General features: G+C 37.7%; 1 protein-coding gene across 1 annotated transcript in view; it reads right to left on the bottom strand.

The window, feature by feature from the left end:
* Positions 1-13,633, bottom strand: part of LOC124789755 — a 44,223-nt gene extending 30,590 nt beyond the window's left edge. Inside the window, exons 1-2 of the mRNA XM_047257208.1 lie at positions 13,514-13,633; positions 13,328-13,437 (exon numbers count right to left, since the gene is read on the bottom strand). The gene's annotated coding sequence lies outside the window, so the exon portion shown is untranslated. The remainder of the gene's footprint in view (positions 1-13,327; positions 13,438-13,513) is intronic.
* Between the last annotated feature and the right edge of the window lie 2,777 nt (positions 13,634-16,410).

The raw sequence follows: 16,410 nt of genomic DNA, 5'->3' as shown, positions 1-16,410 counted from the left end.
ACACACAACAGACAAACACATGGCCCCTGTCACTTCCAGGCACAGACACTTCAGCAACAAGGATGACACAGGCCATGTGTGTGAGTATTGTGCAAGTGTGAATGTGGCTGCGAGGCTGAAGGAGGATTTGGTCCAACAGCTTAAGCCACTTTTTAGTGTTTGTCTGCTGTTCAAAGCCTCCGCAATCTATCCCAATCCGCAAGAACATGTAAGCAGCACATGTGTGTGAATGGGGGGGGGGGGGGGGGCGGCAGCGCCACTTGCAAGTGTGTGAAAACTACATGTACAAAATTTTAGAGTGTTACTGGGAGATAAAAAGAAACACCTATCTTATTTGACAAAAATTTCAGATACGCCATTCTCCAGCTGACATTAATGTCACATAAAAAGTGTTTCTTTTCATCTTCTCTAAAAACTCTTATTAGAGTTTGTACGAGTAGTTTTCTTCTTTTTTTTAAGCAAGAAAATCCTATTCCTGTCCTGTCACTGGTATATTTTAGAAAATATGTCATACAGTCAGCAGGGAAAGTATCTATCACCTATCTACTCTTCTGCAGCAATTATAGAGTTTTTATACGAGAATGATCCACTAGTAATGTCATACGAATTATCATCATCAAACTTCGAGCATAAGCCAAGTGTGAACATTCAGTTGGCAGAGCATTCTGCTTAGTAAAACATGGCTGAATTCGATGGCTGCTTCACCACCAGTCTCATCTGAATACTCTTATCTACACACCATCTTTGTAAGAACTAGCCCTTCAGCCCCACGATCTCTCGTAGTCCATGCAGCAAACCTATCAATATTTCTTTCCGCGTAACCCTTCTCTTATCCCTCACAGTCAGGTCTACAGCTTTGCTGACATATTTACAACTTTTTCTTAGTGGCCTCCCCCTAAAATTCACCCCAATCCCCACCTCTCTCTATACCTTGTACTTATTTCCAACACAGAACTATCCATATACAAACACATACATGAATACTTTTCCTATACTCTCTCCACTGTCAGCCTTTATTGCTCCCTTTTCCTTGCCCTTTTGAACATTCTTATGCAATTTGTGAGCTCAAAATAATTATAACTGGGAACAAACCATACCAGACACTCGAACAGGACACATTTCAGCTGCAACCTGAGTTCATAATTTATACAAACCTGGGCACAAAGAGATTTCAAGCAGTCTTCTCACATCAACAAGAGATGAATTTTTGTGTGTTCATACACTGTACTATCAGCAATTATTTTGTATTTATTTCTAGTATGTGTCAAATCCTGTATCATCTACACAACTGAAGCTTGACACATGTTATAAAACTACATATACAATGTGCCTTAAACATGTAAAAGACAACAACAAATCAGCAATTACCTCATGCTCCTCAAAATAGGAAACTATATATCAAATACATCCAACGAATAAGATAACGCAACTTACATAGTGCCATAATGTTCTGTGTAATTTTACTGTATGTGCCTTGGACATGCATTGTTGTTCATTACAAGGGCATTAGCCAAGCAAAACTATGTGTGACAATACCCCCTAGGTGTGTATTTGAGCATTCAGTCTTCAAGTGGGGCTTTTCTCTACATTCTAATACTCTCAAGGTGTAATTTGTTTCCATTCTTTCTATTGCCAGGTTTTTGGGTGAAATAATCTGACGGACAACAGGTATCTTATTTCGTGCCACAGATCTTAAATGGTTATTAAGGTCAGAGTTTGAGCACATCACATAAGTCTAGTAGATCCATCTGATTTTCTTCAAACCACGACAGAATAAATCTTGTTTTATGGACAGGAGTATTACTGTATCTCGTTGTTACAGGAAGTGTCCGATTTCAAACTGTTGGCATAGTGTGGGTAGCATGGTACTGTCTCAGTAGTATTCATTAACACCTGCATTCATTCTCCTAAGGACTAACATTAGTTACCCCATGACAAAGCAGGGACACAGCCCAATACCAATTTCACATTTTCACTGTCATGACAACAAGCACTGGTAAATACCTTTCACTGCTGCTCAGTATTCTGTAGACTCTACTTTTGCTACTCCACAGAACAATGGCAGTGTTGCCTGTAACACAAACTGAAGTAACACACGTATTCATTCATTCTTGTTGCAACAGTTATCAAATATTTCTAATTATTTACAGAGTACACTCTCACATCATGTAATTTCTTAAATTCACCAAAGTGATGGTTAAGTTTAGCAGTCAGTGGATCTGGGCACATGTAACTTCTCAGTAACCTCTCTGAGGAAATACTCATGCTATTGAGGTCCATCATACACATAATATGCTACAGTTTTCGCCTGCAGCCATTAGCACTTTGCACTGAAAGCTCGCAACAGAGCCTTGGGCTGTCAGGAATCATCTTACTCTGTCTCGACTATATTGCAAAATGAAACTGCGAGTTTCTTGTGTTTCTTCACTTCAGACAGACTAAAATGCAAACAGTGGCACATGCCCAACACATGGAGTGAAACGGAGGAAGAATAGCATGCTGCGTTACCAAACCCATGAATGAGTGTGATAACAAATCTAGAAAGAAAAACGATGAACCTTTACTTCTTGTTACTCGAATTTTAACGAAACCTGCAACAGCTTTGAAAATACTGTAAGTAAAAACACTGTTGTTACGACAAGAAAAGGCCAGTATACTACAGATAGTGATGTGAGTGGTACAAGGCTGCAGACACCAAGAAACAAGTGGCTGAGGGAGTAACAGCTTTGAAAAATTTTCAGACAGACACTGACTGTCATCATAAATATGACTATTATAAGAGAAGGGAACATACCACACTATAAACAATTCCCATGTTGCTTCAGATAGACAACAAATTTTCAATGTGTAGAGAGCAGTGTGCAATGCGTACATTCAGTCATTCATAATAAGACACCAACTTAGGCAAGAAGGAAAGAAAAAATTACTAATTGTCTGAAAAGATGAGATATTGCTCTCCAAGAGGATCTGAACAAGACTGAACTGCTCAAGTTTGTGGAGCAAAAGAAATAATTATTTCCAGCATGTATCACTGATGAAATTGCTAAAAGTCACAGGTGTGGTATATTTCTGCTTTATTATTTCAATACCACTTAAGAGCATGTGAGTGCAAATAAAAAAATTATATTGTAATAAACAACAAGAAGTCCATCATCTCGGAAGTAGAGAATCTCCTTGAGGAAGCTGTCAATCAATTGACTAGTCAGACCTCAGAAAAAATTCTGAACTGCACAGTAGGTACTTGGAAGCCTGCACATAAAATTTAATTCTACAACTGGGAGGGAGCAGCAATAGCTGAAACAATACAGAAAAGAATGATTCTCAATCAGATTCTGACAGTGATGAGAGAGGTGGTCATCCATTATCATAACTGCTACACACCCAAGAATTTAAGAGGAGAGCTTGTTATCAGCTGATCATGATATAATTTCATATTATGACCATGAGTGTTTGACATTATCACGAAACTAGTTTGCTTTTCTATTGTGAAGTGTGACAAATAACTTCATATTTCAGAATAATAGACACTGAATAGTTCTTTCCAATTTTTAGCATTTATGTAACTAATAGCTGTACATAAATTTATGGATACAAATTCAGTCTGCATGTTGCACCAGTTTTTGTTTTTGCCATGTCTGTGAATAGTGGTGACCAGACACAGGGTGTCATGTATCATGTCCAACAACACTGCCACTAGGTTGTTGAACTGTCAATAGCAATCACTCACCTTCTGCACTAAAAATGTTCACTGTCAGTCACACTAACTTGTCTATGAAGTTGATGCATAAAGCCTGATATCATGAACAGCACTTACAGTGGAGTGTCCAAGATTTTTGGAAAGCATGCCGACATGAAACAGGCATCAAACACAATATGGAAAAAGTTTTTAAATATATAAGAAATTTTAAATTAACAAACCGTGATTATTTTGCATTCATAAAATTGCAGAATAATGCATGCTTTTAAGCAAAGTGGATCTGTAATAAATACACCCGTGTTACAGGTATATTCTCTTTAAATCATTCACAGTAAACAATAATTACAGTGTTGTCCTTTCCCCTTATATTTTTTAAATGCATTTCTTTTCATTTTGCCACTACTTCACATGACTACAAGATTCATTTTGCCACTGCTTCACATGACTACAAGATTATTTTTAATTTAATGTACAAATCACAAAACAGTAACAGCTAAAAAAAATGGAAAGTCAAATTTCTATCAATGTAGCTCTTAGTGTCCAACTGGCTACTATAACGCAACCAACACTCTAACTTGCAAAACAACAATGAATTTCACATTCAGAATTTCTGTGGCTGGGAAGGGTATTACAGTCTTAGTTGTTTAAACATATAAATACGATGAAGACAATGTGTCCTTTCATCTCCCTGATGTATTTACTTATTTCTTCCTGGTGTATTTGCTTATTTTTTTATCTATCTTGTCGTCTTACAATGATACAGGTTTTTCCAAGGCAATACATTGTACATTAATACATCAAAATGTACAACATATGTAACATACTTCATAAGGATAGGACAGGTGTTACCTTGATTAAAAATAATGATAGTACCAAGTGATTACTACATATCCAACCACATTTATTTCAGGTAAAAAGCCCCTACCAAATCAAGAAAAAGAGCAATGTATAGGAGTCGCCTAGAAAATTCAAATTTCATACCCTTTGAAACACAGAATGAGTTTCACTGACTTACATAAGACTAAAAATTAATCCAGTCCTCTCCATTCTAAAAGGAATAGAAGTGTAACTCTTGCATTTAATATTAAGATTCAGGTATTCAGCAACAGAGAAGAAGTTCGTAGCGATAATGTTCCACCCCTTATATCACACCCATCTTATATGTTACTGGTGTATCATAAGTGGCACCAAAATATGGCAATCATGGTGGGGAATGATGGATAGGAGCAAAACGGACATGAAACTTAAAAAACACAATAATGATGATTTTGTACTGCTGCTGGAGCTCTTTAAATTTACTTATCAATATGCGACAATGCAGAAATATTATAGTATTTATGAGTAGAGAACTCCTGTATGAATAAGAGAAATGATGGAAGTTTCAAGGATGGAAAGTCTCATCAGTATAAGGATCATTAAAAGTTCTAGCACTTGATTAATTGTCTTCAGATTTTCATCAAAGCAAATTAAAACACACTCAGCACATACCATGTCAAGTCAACTTGCTTTGAAATTCAAAGGGTATCATTCTGGATAATGCCCAGAGGAGACAGCACATGCATACATGATAGACCAAATGTGCTGTTCAGAAAACAAAATGTGGCTGATGCACAGATGAGTTATCATCATTCTTGACATGTTCACCCACTCTTACCTCAGAGCTCCAGGCAATAGCTTCATTGCTTAGGTTGAGAAAATTCTGATCATCAGAAACAAAGTGAGAGGAATGTAATAACTGTTTGCCGTCCCTTTCACAAACAGGAAGCTATATAATGTGTCATTTTGGAATATAAGGAAATGTAAGTAGTTCTTTTTCACAGGACAACAATGTACATATTATTATATAAAAAACTTGTCCAGAGGTATGAAATTATTTGAATTTTTGTTGAGATTGTAATTACGAAAGAGGTTTTAATTTCCCAAACAAGTCTCAAATTTTTATTATTCTGGTAGGGTGCTTTAGTTTTTGGGTACTCAGATTTCTGGTGTAAAGTAGTGGACATGGAATCAAACTCTTGTGCTATGCAACTTTACACATTTTACTCCTCTGCTAATAATCTTCACACCCTTTTCTCTTCCAATCACAAAACTTACTCTCTTTCAAGACTTGCCCTTTGTAACTACTACTATCTACCCTAAAAATATCTGTCTTTCCCATCTGCTATCACCATCACAGACAAAAAATTCTTCAAGGTAACATCCCAGTCACAATTAGCAGTTAAGCTGTCCTTTGATGTACAACAAAAGCCACACATTTTCTACTGACCCCAGAAGATATTTTCCTTTTATTAGCAGCAACTGTTGACCCCTCCCAGCCACAACAAAATATTTCAAGTAAATAATGCATTGCAGACTTATCTAAAGAGTTCTTTCCTGTTAAGTAGACAGGGTTTGTATAAAAAGTATTGGAAAAAGTTTCAGAAAAGTAAATTTGAGATATTTCTTAAGTGTCTCAAAATTTTCAAAGTACAGCCCTTGAGCACCAACACGCTTTTGCCAGTGGCTTTTCCATGACTCAAAAGCCCCTCACAGGCACACTCCGGAAGGTCTGTAAGGGTCTGTGTGCAAACTTCTCTGACAGCACTTTGGGTCCCACAGTGGTGTCCGTCGAGGGAGCATTTCATTTTTCGAGAAAAGGAAACAGTACCAATTCAGAATTGTAAAGGTGTTGCAGAATCATTGCAATTCCATTTATTGTCAAGTACTCAGTGACCGTGGAGCAGATGGGGTTGGATGCATTATCGTGACGCAATTTCCAGTTTCTGGTGATGGCTGGCCTGGTGGCTGGCTGCTGTGCACTGTTGTCTATCAATGCCAGTTCAATCTGCGACCATGTGCACCCTTAACTCAGGGTCTGAATTCACCGTTTCACAAACACACCGACTGATTGTCGTTGGTTCTTGATGTCAACAGGCTCATCCTCCACTCTCCCCCGTCCATCTATGAAGACTGTAGTTTGTGACATGCTTTCATTCTTCAACCTTGACGATATACAACCAAAGTCTCATACCAATTTCCTCAGTCCAACACAAAATTTGGTGACATACCACTGTTCAATCGTTCCCTGGATTTTGCTCTTGTGCCAAGTCACTCAACAAGGTTCCAATAAAAACATGATCTTGTCTGAACAAAGAATAGCACGTGACTAGTGCTTGGTGTGTATTAAAGATCACCTCCTCCTGATCTAAAACGTGAGGAGTGAACACAATGAGACTATTTTTCCCAATACATTTTATACAGACACTGTACATTTGCTATTGCTCTTGGCTTTTTTTTCCCTTCCATAGACTCATCAGTGCTCTAAGTGTCCGACTGGTTAATGCTTTTAAACACAATAGCTGAGATGTGCATTGACAAAAATCAGATACAAATTAATAGTAGTATATAGGTCATTCTAGAGAAACATGGACATATGGGTAAAAACTTAATTTATAACAAAATTGGACTTTCCCTTTATCAGACTGGTGATACATGTTTATATTTTACTTTCAACAAGCAACATATTTAGTATAAACCTTGGTAAACATCAGCAATGGTTCTCAAGTCTCCAAAAAGTAAAACAGATAAATGTTTCTGGTCCCCTGTGTTTTTGTGGAGAAAAGTCATGAAACAATTATTAACGGCAAGCTATGCAATGGTATCTGAAGCAATAGTTATTTTCTCTGATGGCTGTAACATTTCTTTCCATTTATCATATTTTACAATGCGCAACGTCAAAAAAAATGGTTCAAATGGCTCTGAGCACTATGGGACTTAACATCTGAGGTCATCAGTCCCCTAGAACTTAGAACTACTTAAACCTAACTAACCTAAGGACATCACACACATCCATGCCCGAGGCAGGATTCGAACCTGCGACCGTAGTGGTCGCGCGGTTCCAGACTGAAGCGCCTAGAACCGCTCGGCCATACCGGCCGGCGTGCAATGTCACATCTACAACATAAAAGTGGAGAACGTTTAATTTAAAAAAGCTATTCATAGACAAACAAGAAAAATGTGCCCATTACCGTGCAGAAGGTTACACAACAAAATGATGTCCATGAAAGCTTTAGCTATAAGTGTATGCAACTGGAGTTACAGACAGGATAAAACAATATAAATGTATATATCTAAAAACACAGATGATGTGACTTACCGAACGAAAGTGCTGGCAGGTCGATAGACAAACAAACAAACACAAACACACACACGAAACTCAAGCTTTCCCAACAAACTGTTGCCTCATCAGGAAAGAGGGAAGGAGAGGGAAAGACGAAAGGATGTGGGTTTTAAGGGAGAGGGTAAGGAGTCATTCTAATCCCGGGAACGGAAAGACTTACCTTAGGGGGAAAAAAGGACAGGTATACACACCCGCGCGCACACACACACATATCCATCTGCACATACACAGACACAACTGCTTGTGTCTGTGTATGTGCGGATGGATATGTGTGTGTGTGTGTGTGCGCAAGTGTATACCTGTCGTTTTTTCCCCCTAAGGTAAGTCTTTCTGCTCCCGGGATTGGAATGACTCCTTACCCTCTCCCTTAAACCCACATCCTTTCATCTTTCCCTCTCCTTCCCTCTTTCCTGATGAGGCAACAGTTTGTTGCGAAAGCTTGAATTTCGTGTGTATGTTTGTGTTTGTTTGTGTGTCTATCGACCTGCCAGCACTTTCGTTCGGTAAGTCACATCATCTGTGTTTTTAGATATATTTTTCCCACGTGGAATGTTTCCCTCTATTATATTAATATAAATGTATATTTTTATTAGAGTGCATGGGAAGACCCCAAAAGTTATAAAATTGTTCTCATAAATGTAATTATGTTTTCACGTCCATGTCTCTATGTCCCCTGATTTCAGAGACAAGCCAGCAAAGACAAAGTGAAGAAATACAAAATTATTTGAGGAAGAAAGAGAGAAAAATAGAATATGAGAAATGAAGCAAAAGATACCTGGGGGAAAAAAAACAGTGATGGAGACAAAACAGAAATGAAAGGTATCATAAATGTAACCTTTACGTTATCAATTATGTGATACAAAAGTAAATGTTCTCTGTCAAAATCAGTGAGCACAACCAAGAAAACTCTGCTGTAACATCTCAGTAAAAGAATAAAAGTATTCAGAATTTATCTGATGCAATCTTAAAATCATGATTAAAGTACTAATAAGGAGTGAAGATCTAATTACTCAACAGTTAATTGCAATGATGCATGTGCAAAATTTGTAGAGTTTTATTTTAAAGATCACAAACGTCAGCTAACGTCAGAGATGAAAGATTTTGTGAAGATAGACATTCAGCCCTTACGATGAAGATTACTGAACTGAAAAAGGTCATAGTGATGTCCCTGTGGAAGGCCATGAAATGTCCAACTTCAAGTATCCATAGTATTCTGAAACATTTTTATTACTCCCAGAGGAAGATCTGCAAGAATACCATGTAACATTTGTGTTTGCAAACACCATCAGAATGTGGATTTCTTTGTTAGGTATCTTTAACAAGTTTAACCACCATTTTCTAAACAAGTTGAAGAGCTCATTTCCTTGTTGGCATGTGATGCAGTGCCACAATCCAACAGAATTCAAGATATAGCAAAAATTCAAAGGTGAGTATACTGAACACAAGCCTGTTGCCAGAAATAAAATACTGTTGGGTTAGTATGCATCAAATCAACCAACTATGATTAATTACTGGATTTGATGTCCTAAATATTTTAAAATTTGATAGTAATCATGCAGTTACATTCGGCAAATCCTAACAGATTTTGACTGCACCGGCTTTTTGTTTTTTAATTAGAAAGATGACAAACCCTTCTGACTTTAGCAACTTTTTGAGGTATGCATTTAAGTAAAACATAAATATAAAAAATTCAAAATTTTTATCTGAAAAAATGTATGTACTTCTTACTCATTTCTTCCTGTCTCCAATAAAATACAAAGATGGTGAAAGGCTAGGTTGAATAGGAAATTCATTTTTCATTGTATTCAGGATGAGCGAACGTAATTTTGAACATTTGTAGCCATTTAATTAGGAGAATGTTCTTCCCACCCCTTCTCCTGAAGAACTGGAAAGAGCCTTCAAAGAAGACTTACGATGTAACAAGTGGAACTTTAACAATAACAAGATAAGAGTCCTGAAAAACCAAACTCCCACTGTCAGGAGAAGATGTTCAACAAATGTCTGCCCCACTGTACCAAATCTAGGCAACAGATGAAAGTAAAGTTTGTGTGTTATCTTGTACACTACAAGCACAGTCTATGCTCAGCTCTTGTAACAATAAAATAAATTGTTCCATGTGCGTATCCAGTCCAGCACATAATTTCATCTGCCCAGAAATTGCATAAACAGTGTGTGTGTGTGTGTGTGTGTGTGTGTGTGTGTGTGTGTGTGTGTGTGTGTGCGTGTGTGTGCACGCGCGCACACACACCTATATAAAGAATAGTTCATTCCGCAAACTATCCCATAGACTGTGGTTAAACCATTTCTCCATGATTTTCTTGCTTTCAAGACTGCTAATTCCACAAGGTCAACAGAAGCATTTCTGTGAAGTTTGGGGTACCGACAGATGCCAAGGTGCTAAGTAACCATATATACGAAGACTGCTTGGAAATGTGTTAAAACAAAAACAAATCCTTATGACTGTTTATTTTATGTAAATATGGAGATAGTGAGAACCACATAAAAATTAAGTCCTTCCGATAACATGTAATAATGAGAACTTGACTCATCACTATTAGTCAAATTTAAAGACATTTAACACTATGACAAACAATGTCTTTCTGAAGTATAATTAAAATAATGTCACAATTTATCATTGCAGCAGTCCCATTTGTTGCTCTAGAATGACCCACATACGGCTTGTCCATGATAAAATGATGATTTTACTGGTCCTGCCAAGAGTGGAGAAATTTAGCACTAGTTGAGAGATGTTCATTTGTCTCCATGGACTGTCAATGTTAAGCTGCCCCTACAATGAAGCATTACTGTACACACTGAAAGGTACAAAACACGGGACAGCAAGAAGCCGATGCTGCCTGCCCATCACTGTTCCTCTCCCCTTGGCAGTAGTAATGCAGGGACAAGGCACACCTACCATCCCTGACAGCCACTGTGTGATTAAGTCATTTTACTGTGGACAAGCTGTACAAAGCAATATTTGTAAAATTTAGATTCTTGACACCATTTGTTCAACTTTTCTTGATCACTGCATACCACAGTGCTGAGTCATTAAAAATACAGAAGATTGTGATACTACATGTCAGCTTTGACTCATGATGTCATCAAGATGATGGATGTACCACTATTTAAGTTCATATAATATAGTGGCCACGACTTCACACGTTACACACAGTAACAAACACAAACATGAAAAATATTTAATTGCAGAAAAAACATTAAACTAACAAGGGGTCGACAGAAGCGTCCGATCCCACGCGTCGGCTTTGACCCGTGACGTAAGGGTGTTGTCGTGTGTGACGTCATGACGGCGCGGAGTTTGGTTTGAGTGTGGCTGTCTCCAGTTCTGTTTTATCTTATTTTATTTACTTTCTGATCTGTTCGTTCTATCTCGTGAGATTTTTTTTTTAAATTTAAAAACACTTATTACTTATTTTAATTATCTGTTTTAGTTTATTATATTTATCTTTCTGATCTGTTCGTTCTATCCCGTGAGATTTTTTTTTAAAAAGACAAAAAACACTAATCAGCTACTGAAGCATCTTTATCTTCTATGGGTTGCAGGGGAGGTGGGTGGGTATTCATGCATGGCCGTCTTCACTTACTCGTTGTAGCTACGCAAGGCGTCTAAATTTGTTTATATTTAGTTTGCCCCCCACCCAAAACACCTCATTTCCCGCGCTTGTCCCGTTAGTGTCATTAAGCTTCTTGTGGAAAGTGTGTGTGTTTGTTTTTGTTTCCACCATATTTGTGACGTCATGGGTCAAAGCAGACGGGCGGGATCGGACGCTTCTGTATTTCCCTAACAAGATATGTGCAGGTATTAGGGGATTTGGGTAGGCACAAACTAAATCTAGGACACCCCTAATAATAAAAACATACCAAAACTGATATCTATCACATGAACATCTCAACAACCAACAAAAAATAAAGAACAGGTATCTCACTTGCGCATGAGAGGGAGAGAAACAGAGAGTGCATAAGGAACCCCTCCTTAATACTGTCATGCCAACAGCGCCATTGGTTTGAGAAGCAGTGACTCTGGTCAATTTCATAAATTCCCTGCACTGCAGAAACTTCGCACATTCCACAGCGAGGCCATATGACTGAAGAAAATTAGTTATAGCAGCCATATCACCAATAGCAGCAGCTAACAAATGACTAGTAATTTTTTTTTATAAGACCCATGCCCTCCACAAACATGAACAGTTTCAAAGATGGCACACCAAAACCATGTGTCAAAGCTGATGGGTGGCACTGCAAACTTAGACTGATCTGAAATTTGAAGACTTTGGGTCATTAGTGTATTGTCTCTGCACACAGTAAACCTTAACCATCAAACAGTTATATTGCAATGGTGTGTCAGCCATTCTTGAATGCCTGTTCTTTTTCACTGTGCTTTGTACACAACATTTGCACAATGTTGAAGTTTCTCATTTATCACGTATGGCACCTTTTATACCTTCCTGGAACAGAAAGTACCCTATTCACACAGAAGGCATATAGTAAATTTGAAGTAATATCTCTGCACGAGGCAATTTCTCCCTGCAGCAGTCAGGGCACTGGCTGTTTGCTTACATTCTCCATTCCTGACACCCTTGCATCAGAGATCAAGAGAAGCTATACAAATAGATAGTAGTCAGTAAAAATTTCTACTATCTTTAACTGTAATAGCAGAAAACTAAACAACTTAACATACAACAGCTGTGAACTACCAGTTTCAGAGGAATATATCCACAGGTATAGCACACATATAAATATAATTTTGTAGATAAATATTAAATTAGGTAACAAATCTCTACCTAATTCAATTTTACAAGTCGCTAAAATCAGACGGCTTACAGTTCCAGCAGGTACACTTAATGCACACTTTTCCTGTTACTTACAATGCATACAGCACATAGAAACTACCAGCTACTTAAATTTTTGTTACAAATGTGTACGAATATTAAACTATCGGCAATTACATGACAAATTAAATTCAAATGCTGTAACCAGTTTCGTCCTTTCGGGACTCATCAGGGACACGTGTAGAGCTGCTGATAGTTTTCGTCAATATGAAGAAAAGCAGTGGCAAAAAAAAGGGGGAATAAAACTTTATATCAACTTTGCTTTTCACCAAGGCAAGCTGCGCATCGACATGTTACGTAACGTGCAAAAATAATCACGGTGTTTTCGTCAATATGAAGTAGTGGCAAAAAAGGGGGAATAAAAGTTTCTATCAACTTAGCTTTTCACCAACACAAGTGGTGCATCGACATGTTATATAACGTGCAAAAATAATCAGGGTACACGCTTTCGTTAAACGGCACACAACAGTATAGCAACTACGATTCTTGCGGCACTACAATATACGAAGTAGTATTGCACCATCCCGCAACGTACGTATCTCACATACTTGACTAAATTTGTCTAATATTTTTAAGAGTTTAAAATCTATATTCAGTATACTGAATTCAGAGCTGCATACTCACTCCCAATAACTTCCTGTACAAACAAGAGCTGTGCCTGTCAAAGCTGATTGCTGCTTAGTTGTCAATGTGAATTAAGAGGTAAGAACGAATTTCTGGCCAAGTATCCATTGCTAGAAGCGAAACAATAGTAATTCATTACTCAAATTCTGTCACAAATACCTGCGCCCAATTTTAAATGCTACCTACACATTTTTCACCAGAAAACATTCATTTTTTTTAATTACAAATATGTAATTCAAATTTATCATTTACTGCCATACACAGCACAATTCTTACAAAATACGTGACGTCACTGTACAACGATTTATTCACAAAGACGCTACAATCGACCGGTTCCCAAAGTCGACCTTGTGCGAACCCATTTTAGCAATAAAGATCGATTACTCTCAGTGACTTCAATATTACATTATTATTATTATTCCTATACTTAATAATTACTTTCAATGATTACTCTTGATGGTAAATCTTTCAATGAAAGCATAGGGCTACAGATACAGACACGCTGAACGAAACTTGTTTAGCTCTCAGAGATCAACGCCTAAAGCCTTCACTACCGCAGCAGTACTTTGTCAGGTGTTTCACAAAACTAAAAGAAATACTGCTAATACGTAAAGGCTGTTAGTAACACTGAAGTTTAGCGTCCAGTCAGCTGCAGATGATGAAGGAACTGAAACTGAAGATAACAAAGCAGAGGTAGAATCGCTTAACTCTGTTTTTAAATGGAACCAATCGTTAAAAAGGAAAACCCAGGAGACTTGGTACAGTTTTATCCTCGTGCCACTGAAAAGATGAGTTAAGCTAGAACTAGTTCAGGGTTACTGGGAAATAGAAATAACCTTAAAATCGAACAAAGGTCCAGGGTCCGATGGAATCCCTATCAGATCCTATACTGAATTTCCGGCTGAGTTAGTTCCTCTTTTAACTTTATTTGTCGTAGATCCCTGAATAAAAAACCGTGTCCAGTAGTTGAAAGAAAGCACAGGTCACACCTGTTCACAAGAAGGGTAGTAGAAGTGATCCATAACACTACCGTCCAATATCGTTGACACTAATTTGTTTCAGAATATTGGAGCAAATTCTGAGTTCAGACATAATGAGATATCTCAAATAGAATGACCTCTCCATGCGAGCCAGTATGAATTCCAAAAACTTCAGTAAGCGAAATCGAACTCACACTTTTCTCACATGACGTAATGAAAGTTTTGGATTAAGGGAGTCGAACAGGCGCAATATATTTCTTTAGTTCCGAAAAGTATTTGACTTAGTAACACATCTATACAAATTAATTTTTTTAAGGGAAGAGGTAGCAAGTAATCTTGGATGGTGCATCATCGACAGATATAAAGGTGACTATGGTTGTGCCACAGGAAAGTGTGTTAGGATCCTTGCTGTTCGTTTTATATATTAATAACCTCATGGTTAATATTAATAGTAAACTCAGACTTTTAGCAGATAGTGCAGTTATTTATAATGAAGTACTCTCTGAAAGAAACTACTTAAATATTCAGTCAGATCTTCACAATATTTCAAAGTGGTGCAAAGACTGGCAACTTGCTTTAAATGTTCAGAAATGTAATATTATGCACTTCTCAAAACGAAAAAAGTAATATACTGTGACTATAATGTTAGTGAGTTATAGTTAGAATCATTTAATTCAAGGAAATACATGGGTATAGCACTTGGTAAGGATGTGAAATGGAATGCTCACGTAACACCAGTCGTATGTAAAGCAGTTGGTAGACTCCAGTTTATTGGTAGGATACTGAGGAAATGCAATCTGTTAACAAAATAGATTGCTTACAAAACATTCGTGCAACCCATCCTAGATTATTGTTCACATGTGTGGCATTTATAACAAATAGTACTAAATGGGATATTCAATGTACACAAAGAAGGGCACCATGAATGGCCACAATTGGTTTGACCTGTGAGAAAGAGTCACAGAGATGTTGAAAGAACTACATTGACAGATTCTTGAAGATATATGTAAACTCTCCTGAGAAAGTCTACTGACAAAGTTTCAAGAATCAGCTTTAAATGATGACTCAAAAAATATACTACAACCTCCTATGTATCACTTCCACAGGGATTATCGGAAGAAGGTTAAATTAATTAGACTGTGGAAGGAGGCCTTAGAGCATTCCTGTGTTCCTTATGTGAATGGTGTCCACCCCAGGTAGCTGAATGGTCAGTGTGATGGACTGTCAGTCCTCTGGGACCGGGTTCGATTCCCAGCTGGGTCAGGGAATTTTCTCCGCCTAGGGACTGGGTGTTGTGCTGTCCTCATCATCGCCCAATCATCCTCATCGACTGCAGGTCGCCGAAGTGGCGTCAAATTAAAGACCAGCACCTGGCGAACGCCCTGCCCGTGGGAGAGGTTCAAATGGTTCAAATGGTTCTGAGCACTATGTGACTTAACATCTATGGTCATCAGTCCCCTAGAACTTAGAAATACTTAAGCCTAACTAACCTAAGGACAGCACACAACACCCAGCCATCACGAGGCAGAGAAAATCCCTGACCCCGCCGTGGGAGACGGGGGGGGGGGGCGGCTAGCCATACGATTAAATAAAATAAATGTGAATGGTACAGGGGGAAAAATTAATAACTAGCACAATGGGAAGTACCTTTTGCCATCACTTCACAATAATTTGCAGAGTATAGACTTAGATGTAGATGTAGATGGAATATGCACTTGAAATAGCAGTAGTCTCACAGGTCATCAACAGATGTCAGTGTCAAGGATTCTCACCAAAAAAGTTTTTGCTCGAAGATTAATGTTTAATGATTTATTATGTCTATGATCGTTTAGAAATGACGATATTCACGTTATCAGTACCATTTTCAGCAATTGATTTCCACCTTCAAATGTGATTATTGTGCTAACAGCTTTCCCAACTGTATTATAACAATTCCAATTAAGCATTCTGACATCATATAATCTTGTAAATTATGACAATGATTTATGCATTATATCATTACATATTAAAAAAGACTGAAAATATTGTTATGTGCTATTTACATAGGGACTGCAGAAGAGTTGATTATGGTAAATAGGAGATGGGGAGAAACTGAGGCAATAG

The sequence above is a fragment of the Schistocerca piceifrons genome, chromosome 3 (genome assembly GCF_021461385.2).
Source record: "Schistocerca piceifrons isolate TAMUIC-IGC-003096 chromosome 3, iqSchPice1.1, whole genome shotgun sequence".
Classification (NCBI taxonomy): domain Eukaryota; kingdom Metazoa; phylum Arthropoda; class Insecta; order Orthoptera; family Acrididae; genus Schistocerca; species Schistocerca piceifrons.
Note: the sequence above shows the minus strand (reverse complement) of the source record. Positions and strands in the feature narration are given on the sequence as shown.